Genomic DNA, 19100 nt, shown 5'->3' on the forward strand with positions numbered 1-19100 from the left:
AAGTGTCCCCAGCATTGTCTAAAGTGTCCCCTAGTGTCCAGAATTCAAAAATATTTTCAAACACTTTTCACATGTCTGACACCTGGTCCTGGGAAGAGAATGATAGAGAGATTTGTAATAATAATAATAAAAATAAAAGAGTGATAGAGAGAGATTTTGTGTATTGTGTGTGTTGTGTGTTGGTTGTGTGTTGTATGGTGATTTGATGCAACACCTTTAATAATGAATTTCTCATCAGCTATGAAGTATGGATACGGGACATGACAATTTCTAAAAAATGGAGACACGGACATGGCGGAGGATATGGCGAATTTTATTTTATTTATTTTTATGTGTTATCTAAATTCATATTTCATTCATCCTAAATCAAAATTAACAAACACTAACATAGTAACATTAATTCAATAAATATAACCACTACATTTAAACAAATTAATAGATCATCCATTCATAAAAAAGTCATAATAAAGGATAACAAGAACTAAGACGAGAAGGGGAAAACATTCAACATCCAACAATATTCTTTACAAAAGTACTAAATAAGAGAGGCAAAAGGAAAAAAAAAAAAAAATAGCCCTGTCATGTCCCATGCCGTGCCCCCTACAAAAAAATCATTAAATTAAATTTGGCATGTCCCGTATGTGTCCTCGTCATGTCCCGTGTCAGACACTGCCGCAGCAGTGATTTTGGAGTATCCATGCTTCATAGCTCATCAGAAATTTTGAAGAGAAAAGTCCTGTTTATTGATATTTTTAGTCCTAGTGTGAATGTCAAAGATTAAGAATAAAGACTAACCAACTGGCCACCTGCTTAACCTCCCTTGATTTGAATTAAGGATTTTATCATTGTATCCTATATATTACCTGTATTGCTTGATTTTGAATCTTGAGTTGTATTTTCCCACTAACTGATACATTCATTCATGTGGAGCCTATTGCAGCTCTATGGAAGAAGTAAATAGGATTTACAAGATCAAAGGGCGTAAACATACAATCCCTCTTGCAATTTGTGTCGGGCATGTATCAGACATAAAACAATTTGCTAGAATGGACCCTTTGCCTCATGGCTTGCTTGATTGTCTCTTTCTGGAACCCGTAACTGTGGTGCTAAGGCGAGGTTTGTAACCCACAATAGTAGTGTTCAATAGTATCTTGCTTTCTTTTGTTCCGTTGGCTGAACTGGCTACAGTAGTAGCTATGTGCAAGAACCTAAAGTTCATGACTTGTTTCTGGTAGTACCTTTTGTAATTTTGACCATTCTACATGCATACAGTTGATTTTTAACCGTAGCCTCCAGTATTCAAAAATTGGATATTTTTTAGGGGATTCGAGCATCCTGGAGAATTGGTGTTTGAGTACCTGACTGTAACTTTATGAGGATTGTTGCCCGTGGTTCCGGAAGTGCTCTGGCCCTTACAGGTGCAAATTTAAGTGGGCAACCTAGTAGTGTCTGCATCAAAGATTTTGAGAACCTCTGGGTGTTAGATAATGTTTCAATGGGACCACATATTTTAAATGTGATGTTATCATTTATAAGAAGCCTACAATTTAAGTGATTCAATTTAGTTAATAGACTTGAGGGTATATGTGTCATGGACCTAATGTGTAGATACTAGTTGAGAAATTTCTATTTCTATGAGGGGCAGAAATAGAAATTAAAACAAAATTGGTTAAGTTGGTTTTCATTCTCTTAAGAAACTGCCACACGGTTTTTGTTTTTGAAAACCTATTTAACCTTAAGTTGTTATGGTCTCCAATCCTGCTTGATAGGAAGAACTGCCAATTTCTTCTATATCCTCTCAAGGAGAAACTTAAGGCACTAATAAGGAAAGGATTGGAAGGCAATAACAAAGGCAATATCAAAGGATGTATTGACAATCACGCTTCCGTTCAACTATAACAATGGATTCGGGTACGCATGTTTGTCTTAATTTCTTGATGATACACATGATAGATCATCCATAGCATAAGGTTTTATGTTCTGAAAATATTAACAAGTAGTATCAGAGCAGTTATATCATGTGTATTATCAGAAATTGATATGCTATTATTCATGTAATTTAGTTTCCTGGTTTGTAAATTCTGAATTTTCTTACTGTTGCAAATTCTGTATTTTCTGGTTTTTTTTTTTTTAAATCCTTCTAATGCATCAGTTTGCATTTGGATTTTACATTGTATATATATATATTTCATGCAGTTTGATTTTGAACATCATAAAAAAAAAAAAACTTTCCGTCTGCGTTGTTTTTTCGGGGTGTTTGAAACAGAGCACCATTGTGTTATTATTTTCACAATAAAGAAGTGGCTTGGTCTTTGTTCATGCATGTGATTTGTGGCTTGATCTTTGGCATTTAATAATCTATTCATGCATGTGATTTGTGGCCTAAAAAAAAAAAAAAACTATTTTTTGGAACCGTCAATTATATATATATATGTATATAATTGATTGCTGCAAATTATATAATATATACGGGGTAACGCATTAAGAAATCTTTAAATTTAAAGTAATTTCATACAACGTCTACAGGTGAAATTTAATTTTCTAAACGTTCTAAATATAAGTCAATTAAAACAAGATGTCACAAAAGTGATCTCTCTTGTCTAGATTGTTTTATATGGAATGTTTTGATGTTCATGTATGTGTACATCATGCGGGTATTTATCGGTCCAAAGACATGATTAATACTTGGCAGAATTGCACACACATTTAATGGTGATAAATGTGTGCCAATTGTCAAGGAAACCTAATGTGAATAATAAATCCATCAAAAGATAGATTTGTTATTTGATATAACTTATTGTCAATGTTTGATCATTACAACAAGAATACCACTTACTGTTAATATCACTATCCAAAGGCTTGGTATTAATGTTATGCTAGGTATCTTGAGATGTTGTCATTAAATTAATTTATTTAGAGATTATCTGTTTGGTTACTTAAAGTGAGCATAATTGTTTATTCGTTTTATTTTATTTTCTATTCAGCTTTAATGTCGACTACTTCAATCTCTGCTAACATGAACAATGTTCCAATGTTAAATGGAACAAACTTTAAGGACTGGAAAGAGAACATATTGATTGTTTTCGGCTGCATGGACATAGACTTGGCATTAAGAATGCCAAAACCGAATGATCTCACTGAACAAAGTACTCCTGAGGAAATTGTGTACTTTGAAAAGTGGGATCGTTCTAACAGGCTAAGTCTTATGATCATGAAGCGTGGGATTCCAGAAGTCTTTCGGGGTGCAATAACAGAGGATGTTACCGTTGCCGATGAATTTCTTTCAGAAATTCAAAAGCGTTTTGCTAAAAATGATAAGGCTAAAACAAGCACGCTTTTAGCAAGCTTGATTTCAATTAAGTATAAAGGCAAGGGTAATGTTCGCGAGTACATCATGGAAATGTCTCATCTTGCTTCAAAACTTAAGGCACTAAAACTCGACCTATCTGATGATTTGCTCGTGCATTTAGTTCTCATCTCTCTTCCTGCACAATTTAACCAATTTAAGGTCAGTTATAACTGCCAGAAGGAGAAATGGACTCTCAATGAGCTCATTTCATTTTGTGTGCAAGAGGAAGAGAGATTGAAGCAAGAAAGGACTGAAAGTGCTCATCTGGCAAGCACCTCCAAGCATACGGGCAAAAGAAAGCATAAGAGAAAGGAAGTTGCTGCTTCTAAGGGTCCGGAACTAAAGAAACAGAAAGTGCAGGATGGTTGTTTCTTTTGTGGCAAGCCCGAACACAGAAAGAAGAATTGTGCCAAATACGTCGACTGGCGTGTAAAGAAAGGTACATATTATGTTTTGGTCTGTTCTGAAATAAATTTAGCTTCAGTACCAAGAAACACTTGGTGGGTAGATTCTGGTGCTACTACTCACATATGTGTTTCTATGCAGGGTTGCCTGAACTACCGAAAGCCAACTGGTGCTGAAAAATACATCTTTGTGAGTGATGGCAAGTCAGTAGAAGTGCAGGCAATAGGGCACTTTAGATTATTGCTGAAAACTGGTTATTATTTGAACTTAATAGACACTTTTGTTGTACCGTCCTTTAGACGGAATTTAATTTCTATTTCTGTATTGGACAAATTTGGATATTGTTGTTCTTTTGAAAATATGAAGTTTAGTATGTCTATTAATTCAAATGTTGTTGGTACTGGTTTATTTAATGCATTTGATAATCTATATTTGCTAGAAACTATTGCATCTTATAATGAAACCTTGCACGTGGAATCACGAGGTACAAAGCGTAAATTAACTAAGGAAAATTCAGCCTCATTATGGCACAAACGCCTAGGTCACATCTCTAAATCTAGAGTTGAGCGCCTTGTGTCTGATGGAATTTTGGACTCTCTTGATTTTTCAGAATTTGATGTCTGTGTTGAGTGTATCAAGGGAAAACAGACCAAAATGAAGAAATTTGGTGCCCATAGGACTACAGATGTCTTAGAATTAATTCATACGGACATCTGTGGGCCATTCCCTATGGTGTCTTGGAATGGTCAACAGTATTTTATCACATTCATAGACGACTATTCCAGATATGGGTATCTATTTCTTATCCATGAGAAATCACAGTCTTTGGACGTATTCAAAAAATTTAAGGCCAAAGTTGAGTAACAACTCAACAAACGGATAAAAAGTGTCAGGTCTGACTGTGGTGGTGAATACTATGGCAGATATGATGGATCAGGTGAACAACGTCCAGGACCGTTTGCAAAATACTTGGAGGAATGTGGAATCGTCCCACAATACACCATGCCAGGATCACCTAGCATGAATGGTGTATCTGAGAGACGAAACCGGACTCTTAAGGATATGGTAAGAAGTATGATCAGTCATTCTACTTTACTAGAGTCCCTCTGGGGTGAGGCTCTAAAGACAGCAACTTATATCTTAAATCGGGTGCCAACTAAAGCAGCTGCAAAAACACCTTATGAGCTTTGGGTTGGGCGAAAGCCTTGTCTAAAACACTTGCATGTGTGGGGGTGTCCTGCTGAGGCGAGGCCTTATAAACCTCATGAAAGAAAATTGGACTCCAAAACCATTAGTAGCTACTTTATTGGCTATGCCGAACGATCACAGGGTTACAAGTTTTATGATCCCACAAATAGGTCAATATTTGAGACGGGAATTGCAACATTTTTTGAGGATGTTGAATTTGGGGGGAGAAATCCAGTTAGAGACATTGTCTTTGAGGAGGAAGCAGGAGTAATCCCACTTCCTACTACTACTTTTGACCAATTACAGGTTTCTATACCTGTCATTGCTCGAGAAGTAACTTCGGATCCTCAACCAGACAATGTTGTTCAAGACAATATAGTTCAACCCCTCATTCAAGATGAGGTAATTATTCCTGAGGAACAAACTCTACAACCTCAACCTCAAGAACCTGTGCCATTAAGGTGATCCTCGAGAGAAAGGAGATTTGCAATTTCGGATGATTATATTGTATATCTCCAGGAACATGAGGTAGAAAATGGAATGTTGAAAGATGATCCAATCAACTTTCGTCAAGCCATGGAAAGTTCCAAATCTCATAAATGGATAGAAGCCATGAATGAAGAATATAAGTCTATGCAAGACAATAAAGTTTGGAAACTTGTCCCATTACCAGTTGGTGCAAAGCCCATAGGTTGTAAATGGATATTTAAAACCAAAAGGGATTCAAATGGTAATGTGGAGAGGTATAACGCACGTCTTGTAGCCAAAGGCTTTACTCAAAAGGAAGGAATTGACTTTAAAGAAACTTTCTCTCCAATTTCTACGAAAGATTCTTTTAGAACAATTATGGCGCTTGTTGCATATTTTGATCTTGAGTTGCATCAGACGGATGTCAAAACAGCTTTTCTTAATGGTGACATTGAAGAAACAATTTATATGGTACAACCAGAAAAATTTGTGTCGGGAGACTCAAAGAATATGGTTTGCAAATTAACTAAATCCATCTATGGACTCAAACAAGCTTCTCGTCAGTGGTACTTCAAATTTCATCAAGTTCTCACTTCGTATGGTTTTGAAACTAATGTTGTTGATGAATGTGTGTATCACAAGTTCAGTGGGAGTAAACACATATTTTTGGTTTTATATGTTGATGATATATTGCTTGCCACAAACAATATAAACTTATTGCATGACACCAAGAGATTTCTATCGAAGAATTTTGAAATGAAAGATCTTGGTGATGCTTCCTTTGTATTAGAAATCGAAATACACCGAGATCGTTCTCGAGGTATTCTGGGATTATCACAAAGGAGCTATATCGAAAAAGTACTCAATAGATTTGGCATGCAAAATTGTAAATCAGGTGAAACCCCGGTTGCTAAGGGAGACAAGTTTAGTCTCAGCCAATGCCCGAAGAACAGTCTTGAAATTCAAGAAATGCAGAAGATTCCTTATGCCTCGGCTGTAGGGAGTCTAATGTATGCCCAAGTATGTACGCATCCGGATATTGCGTTCATAGTTGGCATGTTAGGCAGATATTTAAGTAGTCCTAGCATGGATCATTGGAAAGCAGCCAAGCGAGTTATGCGGTATTTACAGAGAACAAAGGAATATATGCTCACATATAGGAGGTCGGATAAGTTAGAGATCATTGGGTATTCCGACTCTGATTTTGCTGGATGCCAAGACAGTAGGAAATCTACATCAGGCTATATTTATCTATTAGCTGGCAGAGCAATTTCTTGGAGGTCTGCAAAGCAGACGCTCATAACTTCATTCACCATGGCCGTAGAGTTTGTAGCATGTTATGAGGCATCAAATCAAGGAATATGGCTGCGGAATTTTGTCACTGGGTTGCGTATTCGGGATGGCATTGAAAGACCACTTAAGTTATACTGTGACAATAAGTCTGCAGTTTTATATTCCAATAACAACAGGAGCTCGACAAAATCAAAGCATATTGATATCAAGTTCCTAGTTGTAAAAGAAAGAGTGCAGAGTGGACAGATTTCCATAGAGCACATTGGGACAAACTCCATGATAGCAGATCCACTTACGAAGGGACTACCACCCAAGGGCTTTCATGAGCACACTGCTCGTATGGGTGTTGTTCTCTTTGAGAACATTTTGGTTTAGTGGGAGTTTGTATTTATATTACTGCTCTATGTCAGCCTTGAGTTTTATCTATGTAATTAGATTAATTTCTGCAGAAATGAAGTATTCAGTTTATTACACTCTGTTACGTATTGTGAAGTATTGATCTCAATAAAGTTAAGTAGGACCAGTTGGAAATAGGCATGTATGGATCACATTACATGTAATTTCCATGCTACGCATCCATGATTGATCTATGTCATTTAGCTGTATTGGTATACGTGACCCTTGGTGGGTCGAGTTACGATTAATGTAACGAAGACCGCTTTGATCCTATATCAATATAGTTAATGGACTAGATTGTTTGGATACCCTCAGGTCATGATAACAAATTTCTGAGCTCACTAAAGTTAAGCACATTTGTCAGGTTACATATGTGGTCCAGTGGGAGATTGTTAGATAATGTCTCAATGGGACCACATATTTTAAATGTGGTGTTATCATTTATAAGAAGCCTACAATTTAAGTGATTCAATTTAGTTAATAGGCTTGAGGGTATATGTGTCATGGACCTAATGTGTAGATACTAGTTGAGAAATTTCTATTTCTATGAGGGGCAGAAATAGAAATTAAAACAAAATTGGTTAAGTTGGTTTTCATTCTCTTAAGAAACTGCCACACGGTTTTTGTTTTTGAAAACCTATTTAACCTTAAGTTGTTATGGTCCCTAATCCTGCCTGATAGGAAGAACTGCCAATTTCTTCTATATCCTCTCAAGGAGAAACTTAAGGCACTAATAAGGAAAGGATTGGAAGGCAATAACAAAGACAATATCAAAGGATGTATTGACAATCACGCTTCCGTTCAACTATAACAATGGATTCGGGTACGCATGTTTATCTTAATTTCTTGATGATACACATGATAGATGATCCATAGCATAAGATTTTATGTTCTGAAAATATTAACACTGGGAACATTGTGAGTATGCTTATGATGGTGGTGTGCTTCCTTCGGGGCGTGCAGGATCAACCGTGGTTGAACTTATCAAACCAGGAAAGTACAAGATTCTTAGAGCAGAGAGGTAAGAATCCGAATTTTTTGTATGCTGTATATGTATGGCTTTGTCATTAAAAGCCAAAAAAATGTTAAGTGGAGAAAATATTTGTCTTCATTCAAACAGTGGATGCATCATTTTATTTTAGAATAGGGTAAATTTCGCTTTCATGCCCTGACGTTTTGTGCAATGGTACATATCTACCCACAAACTTCATTGCGGTTAGGGCTGTGCATAATACTGCCAAAATTGCTGTGAATCGCACCAAACCGCTCCAAACCGTGTATATGTTTGCTTCTGGCGGGCGGGTGGGCGGTTCAAGAAGGGCGGGTTGGCGCAGGTGGCAGATTACAACAGCCAACCCACCATATCAACCGACCTGACCTGCTAGCAATTTTGTTTTTCCTTTGGATTAGATCTATCAAAGTAATTGTACACACACTCACACACACACAACCAATTCTCAATTGAACCTAATTCACACCCCCAATACATCTCATTTCATTCATAGATTGCTTCGTCTCCCTTGTTGCTTACCTTACCGATTGGCGCCATCGCGCACTAGCCTTGCTGTGTCACTGCCGTTAGCCTTTCTGCCGCTGCTCTTTGCTCGTTGCCACTGCTCTTTGCTGGTACATAGCTCATTCTTTATCCGACAATGCCTCTCTTCTTCTCTTGATTCCATGGAAATTGTTTGTAACCATAACCATTCTCAAACCTTGTTTATATATATTTTAGGGGTGCAACTCGGGCGGGTTCGGTCGGGTTGGAGGTCTACCCAAGCCCGACCCGAATTGTATTTGGCAGTGTCCAAGCCCGTTCAAACCCGACCATGAACCCGAGCATTGCTGCCCAAGCCCGGCCCGAGCTTTGTATTTTGAACTTGGGTTAGCCCGAATTGCCCGAATTGCCCGAGTCCAGAAACCTGTAGGTAGATCTAAGGGTAGACATAAAAGATGCTAATTTAATGGTAGAAGACTAACCAAAAATAAATAAAAAATAAAAATTAAGACTAACTCTTTTACTTAATAGAAGACTAACCAAAAAAAAAATAAAAAATAAAAATTAAGACTAAATCTTTTACTTAATTTATATATATTATATAATTTATTAAATTATATATATATTATATAATTTATATAATATATTAAATTCAATTCGGGTTCGGGTTGCTCGGGTTGGCCATTGGTTCTGCCCAAGTCCGGCCCGAATTGCAATTCGGACATCAAAATTTTGCCCAAGCCCGTCCAGATTACAAGATATAGTTGCCCAAGCCCTAAAAAAATTCGGGCTGGGCTCAGATTGCTCGGGTTGAGCCCGCCCGAGTTGCACCCCTAATATATTTACATCAATTTAAATCTCTTTTCGTGGCTTCAAAGAGGAATCAAGATATTCTGTGACAGTGAGAGAGTCAAATGGATTATTAAAATGTAAAATCAGAAACCCCACAAAAGTTATTCAATTCATAAAGGGAAAGAATTAATAATGTTATTGTCTCTATGTGTGTATATATATATAATTTTTTTGTTATTTATTTATTTATGTTTTCTTTGCTTATGTCTACATATTAATGAAGTTTTGGAGTTTGGTTGAAGCAATTGTGAAGGATTGAAGTTATTGTGGAGTTTGATGATTAGATTAACTCTTAAACTTTTGGATTGTTTGTTGACTTTGATGATTAGATTAACATTTAAGAACTTTTTTTTGAACTATGTTGGATGTTGGATGATCTTATTTTTTAGTATTTATTGCCTTGTTAAATTGTTATTGTATAATTTGTTTAGATTGTTAAATTTTTAATTTATTAGTTTGTCAATGTTTAATGTTAGATTAGATGAATGAACATCTATTTTAATTTTGACTATTTTAGTTAATTTATAAATTAATTTTTTTACTTTTTCATTCAAGTTTTGTAATTTGAATTATGTCTTTTTATAAACTGTCAATCTGCCTGAATTGTCAAGTCGAAACCGCCATTATTTACCAATCGAACCACTGGTTTTTGATAAGAAAAATGACAATTTCTAATGACACTTTTATCAATCAGCCACCCCGCCGTACGGTTTCTATTTTTCTTCTAAACCACACCGACCCGCACACCCGGTTAGCTCTGTCAATGGAATCTTTTGCTGTTAATTGGTGACTCACTTGATCGAGTGAAATATCTTTTATACCCTTCATCTGATAAAAAATGCATTTGAGAGTTTAAATTTGAGAGGTAAAAACATAAATGGTCGGCTTTAAATTGTAGTAGCATTAGCAGCTCCCACTCGAATGCGAAGATAAAAGCATACATTGGTCAGCTTTAAATGTAGTAACATTAGCAGGTCTTGCTTCCTCTGCCAGATGGCTTTTGAGTTTGCTTCATTTGAGATTTTAACTTCGTTGACAAGATTTGAATCTAAATTTGCCTCACAGCCACATCATTGGATAGAAAGAGATGCTATGGTCTGTAAAAATGTGCTTCATTCCCTTTAACTTTGATAATTCTTAAATAATTGGTTATTAAAATTGGAGGGGGCAAAAAAAAAATATCATTTATAGATATCTCATGTGAACACATTTTGTTTTGTCTTGTATTTGCAGGGCAAAGGAAGAGACTGTTGTGATCCTTGAGTTGAGAAGCACACTCTACTAGATGATGGAATGGCTACATAGCAAGAGATCTAAAGCGACTTGCAGCTTGCATAGGTGACAGACTGTGCTTTTGCAAGTGAGAAACTGCTTCTATATTTCCAGTTGGTTAAACCTTTTTTTTTTTTTTTTTTTTTTTTTTTTTTTTTTTTTTTTTTTTTTTTGTGTGTGTGTGTACGCTATGTGCATAAAGCTGCTCTTAAAAGTCTGGGAGGCTTTTTTAAGAAGTATGGCCACAGACATGAACCGGACACAACAATTTAAAAAAAAAATGACAATATGGACACGACAGAGATACAGGAAAAAAATTTGTTTTTATGTTTTATTTGTTGTACATATGGATATAAATTTAGAGAAATGTTAGAGATCATAAAAATTTTGTCATGAAAAGGGTCATGAAAAATTTGTGACCCTTAGATTACCTTGATTAGTGTGTGGTACTTTATTTTAAGTGTAATCCAAAGGTCACAAAATCTTCATGACTATTTTCATGAAAGACTTTTCATTATACCTAGCATTGCTGATAAATTTATGGCACATATATAAGATGCATCAATGTATATTCGATGCATTTTTATTTTTATTTTTCACTTTTCCTCCTGTGTTTTCATATATTTTACTTTGACCTGGAATTAACTTTGAAAAATCTAGAAATCCCCTAGATGTTGATTTGTGATTATGTATCAATTTTAAGCAGAATATAACAATCCCAATCAAACAATCAAGACAAAGAGACACAATGATTTAACGTGAAAAAAACCACAATTGGACACCTCCAACTGTGATCAAAAAAACCACGGGCAACAGCCACAAGAAGAATCCACTAAGAAGATTTAAAGGAATTACACAGGTATACTCTCAATTACCTAGCGAATCCACAACGCCTAATTGAACCAACCTCTATGTGCCTCTTCCAACCCCATCTTCACCTCGGAATTGTCTTTACGATGAGCCACCCCGGAATCCACCAAAGCTTCAGGCTCGAATTCTTCAGAATCCACCGAAGAACAACTCTCTCTTTTGTATAGCAAACAAAAACCTTTGATGTACTCTCTTTAAACCATGAGTTGAATATTCAGTAAAACATCAAAGAAAACTCACAAAGTATCCCCAGATATAAACCCTAGAAACCAAAAAGAAGATCTGGAGCAGTAATCCTAAAAACTGACCCAACACGCGAATTTATAGAATCTGTCTCGCGATCTCCGCTCGAGCGCCCAACAGCCCGCTCGAGCGTCGTCAGCAAAATATGCGCGTCATATAACAGAGGTCTGCTCGAGCGCCAGAAAGCCCGCTCGAGCGCGAAATCACACATCTCAGTACTTTTGCAGGCGACCAAAACTGCTGGAACCAGGGATTCTCCGCTTGAGCGGGGGAATGTCCGCTCGAGCGGACAGGCAACTTGGAATGCATTTTTGCATTTTGCTTCGGGGGCGCTGCCCCTCGACCCCGCCGTGGCGCTGCCCCCTGGACCCCCGCGAGCTGACCGAGCAGCTCGATCCCCGTCATAATCAGCGAAGTGGCAATCTTGAAAACATTGGCATCACAAACTTCTCTGAAAAGCACAATTCGGGTTGGATTCACATCTAAACACTCATAGCCTTACTGAAATAAAAAGTGCGAATAAAATTACAACTCAAAGGAGTTTTGTCAAACGGAATTGCCAAGAAATAAAACCTAACAAACTCTTTTTGACTATAGAAAAACCCACAAAGGTGTTGTGAGGTGTGTCCAAACAGTGTACTAGTTGTGGGGACATGCTTTTAGGATCACGCCACGTGGCCAAGGTGCCACGTGGACGAGCCTGTTGGCCGAGATGATTGTGATATTGCCAAGATATGGTGCGGTAATATCAGAGTCCGAGATATTCGGATAGAAGACAAGAGTCCTAGATAAGTTGAGGCGCTTAGTTCGGATATAAATGATTCTCTTTGTTGGGATCATTCTTATCTAACTGTGAGTCTTGGATAAGTGTTGTGCTTAAGTCCTATGAAGTGAAACTTCTAGGGAAGAGGGCACTGTTGGCAATAAAAATAAGGCACCCCGTGGATCTAAGATATGTGATTTATTTTGTGAGCTCTTGATTTGAGTTGATATCTTTGAGAGATAAATGACTGACTTAATCGTCGAAATGCCTCCGGGTAGACGAGGCACCGTGGTATTCTTATCTTCTTATTTGCAGGTGTTTGGTTTAATTTATTTTGCCGTGTGCTCTCCAGCGAAGTTCCCTATTTGGTTGTGAGGTCAGAAATCAATACTCACATTAGCATTTGTGAAGTCTATTACATGTCCGGCACTAAATTAAAAATTTTAAGAATTGACTAGTGGTGTGTCTTTCATGTGGACACACTTGTCGGTTTCCAATACGTCTCGGACATGGCCACAACGCCTATTGTGGAGTGTCGGTGCTTTCCAGCCTTGCCTTACATGTGCTTCTGTTTGTATGTATGGTTTGCTGGCGGATCTTGAGGAAGTGACTGCTCGTTATTTGGATGCCAAGTCTTCGGCAAGACTTCTTCAACAGCAGCAGGATAGATACATCCCATGATTAATCATACGTAGTTCCTCCAGTGCACACTTCAATTCAAAGTAGTGGTTTGGTAAGATAATTTAACTGGCAAGAAGATGCCATTGAAATGAAAATTGGCATTCAATCCAAAAGTTATGCAGACAGGGCCGTTGTTGGGGCTTCTGAAAACTGGGTATACCCGGTTGAGCAGTAGTTTGATTTGTAATGTCTTCGGAAGATCATGGTTTGAATATGTGTGCATTAGGCTAGGTCAGTTTTTGAGTTGGGGTGCCTCGTTTGTGAGGCAGCGGGTTGCTAGGCCATATCCTTGTGTACACCCATTTACTTTATGTTTTTGAGCGTTGTTGTTGTATATTCTTTCTTCTTCTTTTTTCGGTGTACACTGACTTGTTTTTCTTGAGAGAGTTTCTACTTTATTTTTCTTTGCCCTCCACAAATGCCTCCACAACCACAATTTCAAGTTCCAAATACTGCTTCAATGTTTAATTAGTGGGAAAACCAGTAAAGTTGGCTTATTTAAGTTCAGGCTTGGGTTTAGAGTTTAGGGTCTCTCAAAAACAGTGGTAATCATTTTGAATGCTAAAATGATTCTTTTTTTGTTTTGTTTTTTGTGTGTGTGGTAAAGTGTTCGTATTATTGATCTCTGAGAGAGATTGTGAATAAAGGTTTGGCAGGATAGACTTCATACCTTGGAATTAAACTCAAGAGAGTGCCTCAATTTGATAAAAGATATAGATACAGTTTTCAAATGAGAGATGGTGAATGATTGTTAAGAATGTGCCAATCTAACATTAAACCAACTTTTCTCCAACTTTTTAGGTCAATTGGTATTTTGATTCACGTGGGTGTTTGGCGTCTATTGATGAAACACTATCTTGTGAATCTCGTTGTGTGAAAATTATTTAGCGTTGCATGTGACAAAAATATTAACTATTGACTTATAAAAAATACTACTATAATTCTGAAACTATTATACAAAATTATTTATTGAAATAATGTGTGAATAATATTTTTGATATTATAAAATATTTCTTATGTTTTAAAATAATAGGTCTATAATTTTGTCATATCATTTTATATATATATATATATATTTGTATATTATTTTATGTGTGTGGAAATCTTTGTTAAAATTTGTTTAGAATAAGACCATGTCAGTATCACGTGCACACTGAATAATTTTTCCTCATGGATTGTTTGTTGACTTTGATGATTAGATTAACTTTTAAGAACTTTTTTTAGAACTATGTTGGATGTTGGATGATCTTATTTTTTAGTATTTATTGCCTTTTTAAATTGTTATTGTATAATTTGTTTGGATTGTTGGATTTTTAATTTATTAGTTTGTCAATGTTTAATGTTAGATTAGATGAATGAACATCTATTTTAATTTTGACTATTTTAGTTAATTTATAAATTTTCAAGTTTTATAATTTGAATTATGTCTTTTATAAACTGCCAATCTGCTTGAATTGCCAAGTCGAAACCGTCATTATTTGCCAATCGAACCACCAATTTTTGATAAGAAAAATGACAATTTCTAATGACACTTTTATCAATCCGTCATCCCGCCGTGCGGTTTCTATTTTTCTCCTAAACCCCATCAACCTGCACACCCGGTTAGCTCTGTCAATGGAATCTTTAGGCTGTTAATTGGTGACTCACTTGATCGGGTGAAATATCTTTTATACCCTTCATCTGATAAAAAATGCATTTGAGAGTTTAAATTTGAGAGGTAAAAGCATAAATGGTCGGCTTTAAATTGTAGTAGCATTAGCAGCTCCCACGAGAATGCGAAGGTAAAAACATACATTGGTCAGCTTTAAATGTAGTAACATTAGCAGGTCTCTCTTCCTCTGCCAGATGGCTTTTGAGTTTGCTTCATTTGAGATTTTAACTTCGTTGACAAGATTTGAATCTAAATTTGCCTCACAGCCACATCATTGGATAGAAAGAGATGCTATGGTCTGTAAAAATGTGCTTCATTCCCTTTAAGTTTGATAATTCTTAAATAATTGGTTATTAAAATTGGAGGGGGAAAAAAAATATCATTTATAGATATCTTATGTGAACACATTTTGTTTTGTCTTGTATTTATTGGACAATTTTCACTGTATTTAATTAAGTTAAATTCTGTTGTGTACTAAACAACAACCAGAATATAAAGAAATAAAGAAAATGAGAGAATTTATTTGATTACAAAAATCAAACTCGAAATAATAAATAAATAAATAAAATCACAGATTTTATTTTGTTACAAAAATAAAAACAAAATCTGATTAAATAAATAAATAAAAACAGAATAAAATTAAACAACTTACTTGGTTAATTTATTTGAATAACTTTTATAATCAAATCCAGTGTTTAACACTGTGTCCTTAAGACAGATTCGTCCTCTCCACGGTGCTTTCAGAATCTGGACGTCTATCTCCCAGGATAAAATGATCTATCAACGAATAAAAACAACACTACAATTTAATCGTTCGTCGAACACACAAAGTGTTTACACTATTTCTTTCAGAAATAAAATGCAGCAAAATGCAGAGATTTAAAACAGAGGATGGAGTACGAAAATTCGAGTTAAATCCAAATGGGAGACTAGTCTATTTATAGATGTAAAGGTGGCTCTTGGTTTTGAATTGAACAGGTATGAAACCTGTTAGTTTCGAATTTAAACAGATTTTGAATCTGTTGGGTTAATAATTCAAACAGATAAAAACGGGAAGGGCTCTGTTTGGATGAATAATAAATCCAAACCAGTTTAATTCTGTTTGAAATCGGGAAGGGCCCTATTTGGATGAATAGTAAATCCAAACCAGTTTAATTTGAATTATGGATTTTATTTAAATAAAAAATAAAATTAAATTCAAATATTTTTGACCCAAAAAGATTAATATCGGGCTGAACAAGCCCAACCCAACCACACACCACGCACCCGCGCCCAAGCCCAAGCCCAGCCCGCCCGACCGAACGGACGGCAGCTGTGACGCGCGCGCGCGTGTATGATGATTTTTGGGTCCAATGGGTCTAGCCCATTTTGCCCATAACCTCTCCCTCTAAAACACTTGGGTACCCCTTGGGGCACACCCCAAGTATCTCACCCAAGCCTTATAAACCCTTTCAAAACTTCTCACCAAATCAATGTGGGACAAGCTAATTTACAACCTTAAGAAATTTCCACCAAAACTCCATTTCCATGGAACACACTTTGGCTTCAATTTCCCATTCACTCGGTAATGGTTTTGAGCAACCAAATATACCACGTGAATCACAACGCGGCATAGAACGCGTTACCACTTTGACCCGTGTAAATCGATGCACGGGACCCACCTAAAAAATAGACCAAACTTGAGAAAAAATTCTAGTTTTACCCAGAATTTTTCTACCATTTCCAACAATCCCCCACATGAATGGAATTTGATGACAACGGAAATGCAACAATATGCAGACTTTAACGAAAGAGTATAAGTCGAAAATATCTTGCATCAGGATAGGTAGTTTTCGGCCTTGAACCTTCCCTAGTGATAACCTATCGGACTTACTGGCTAACCAATGGACGCGATGCCTTGAATTGTTCAGCCGTTTGTGTAAGCCAAGACAATAGATTTCACACAAAATATCTTCTAACACATCGTGGTTCTCAATGTTGTGCTCATTTTGGCCTTGAACGCGCCTGATTTTCATAAGTGTTTTTAGAGAATTTAGCTTTTTCATTCTCATAGAACCGGCCCCAGTTCAACACTTATATAGGTGATTCTTATTGTGAGTATCTCTTTATACTCGTCTTGATTTTATGCCTTAATCAAGATATAAGTAATCATTAAAAGCAAAGCTTATCCTTATACCCCTGCAGACAACATATGTTGCAGATATCACTCTCACCATAGGAATGGGTAGGAATTTTAATCCCTTGGTGATTTCTGGCGAGCCATACATAACTTAGTTGTCCCTTTGAACTTAGTTCTTGGGATCTCCAGTCATATAAGTAGGGTTACCATTATGACGACTCTTATGTAATAGGCTTTAATCCCATCCCCTTTGATGAACTATACACTAGCTCTTTTGTCAAATCTTTTGTTAACAGATCTGTAATATTCTCTTTAGATTTTATATAATCGATTGAGATTATTCCGTTTGACAACAATTGCCTTACGGTATTATGTCGACAATGAATATGTCGTGACTTACCGTTATACATGTGATTCTGTGCCCTGCTTATTGCAGATTGACTATCACAATGAATGCAAATAGCTGGCACAGGTTTCGGCCACATTGGAATGCCTTCTAAGAAATGACGAAGTCATTCTGCTTCTTCACCTGCTTTGTCTAAAGCAATGAACTCTGATTCCATTGTGGATCGTGCGATGCAAGTTCGTTTCGTGGACTTCCAAGAAACAGCAGCGCCTCTTAGAGTAAAGACATATCCACTAGTGGATTTTGAATCTTTAGTATCTGATATCCAATTGGCATCACAATAACCTTCGAGTACTGCTGGATATCGAGTAAAGTTCAAACCATGATCACGAGTAAATCTTAGATATCTAAGAACCCGAATGATCGCTTTCCAATGGTCTTCTCCAGGGTTACTAGTGTACCTACTCAATTTACTGATAGCATAAGCTATATCAGGACGAGTACAATTCATTAGGTACATTAGGCTTCCAATGCTTTGGGAGTATTTTAACTGAAACACTGCATCACCTTTATTTTTCGATAAATAAAGACTGATGTCTACAGGTGTTCTAGCTAAATTCAAATCATCCTTGATAAATTTATCAAGAATTTTCTCAATATAATGAGATTGAGATAATGCATATCCGTCAGATGTTTTAGTAATTTTCATTCCTAATATAACATCTGCGACCCCCATATCTTTTATATCAAATCTTTTGTTAAGCATTTGCTTAGTTGATTTGATCATGTTTTGACTGCTTCCAATGATAAGCATGTCATCCACATAAAGACAAACTATGACATATCCTTGGTCAGTGTTTTTAACATAGACGCATTTGTCACATTCGTTTATCTTAAACCCATTAGTAAGCATTGCATGATCAAATTTTTCATGCCATTGCTTAGGTGCTTGTTTTAATCCATAAAGGGATTTTACAAGTCGACAAACTTTCTTTTCTTGCTCTGATACTACAAACCCTTTGGGTTGTTCCATATAGATCTCTTCATTTAGATCACCGTTTAAGAAAGCTGTCTTAACATCCATTTGATGTATTTCTAATTTAAACAACGCTGCTATAGTAATAAGCATGCGAATGGATGTTATTCTTGTCACAAGGGAATATGTGTCAAAATAATCCAGACCTTCCTCTTGTCTGTAACCTTTAACAACAAGTCTTGCTATATACTTGTCAATTGAACCATCTGCTTTCATTTTTCTCTTGAATATCCATTTATATCCAAGAGGTTTAGAACTCGGTGGAAGATCCACCAATTCCCAAGTATGATTTTGCATAATGGATTCAATTTCATTATTAACAACCTCTTTCCACAAAGGTGCTTCAGGACTTGTCATTGCTGCCTTAAAGCTTTGAGGTTCATTTTCTAACAAGTATGTCAGAAAATCTGAACCAAAGGATTTTGATGTTCTCGCTCTCTTACTTTGTCTTGGTTTATCATCAGTTAAATCCTGTTGGTCGAGACCATTACAAGTCTCTTGTGTTTGATTGTCATTAGTCTCTTGACTTTGTCTACAATCATAAGTTATTTTCTGTGAACTTAATTCCTGTCCTTTCTTATAAGGAAAGACATGTTCAAAAAATACAGCATTCCTTGACTCTATAATAGTGTTCACATTTATATCAGGTATTTCTGATTTATAAGTCAGAAAC

This window comes from Camellia sinensis, chromosome 14 (genome assembly GCF_055761805.1).
Source record: "Camellia sinensis isolate YWXY chromosome 14, ASM5576180v1, whole genome shotgun sequence".
NCBI classification, from domain to species: Eukaryota; Viridiplantae; Streptophyta; class Magnoliopsida; order Ericales; family Theaceae; genus Camellia; species Camellia sinensis.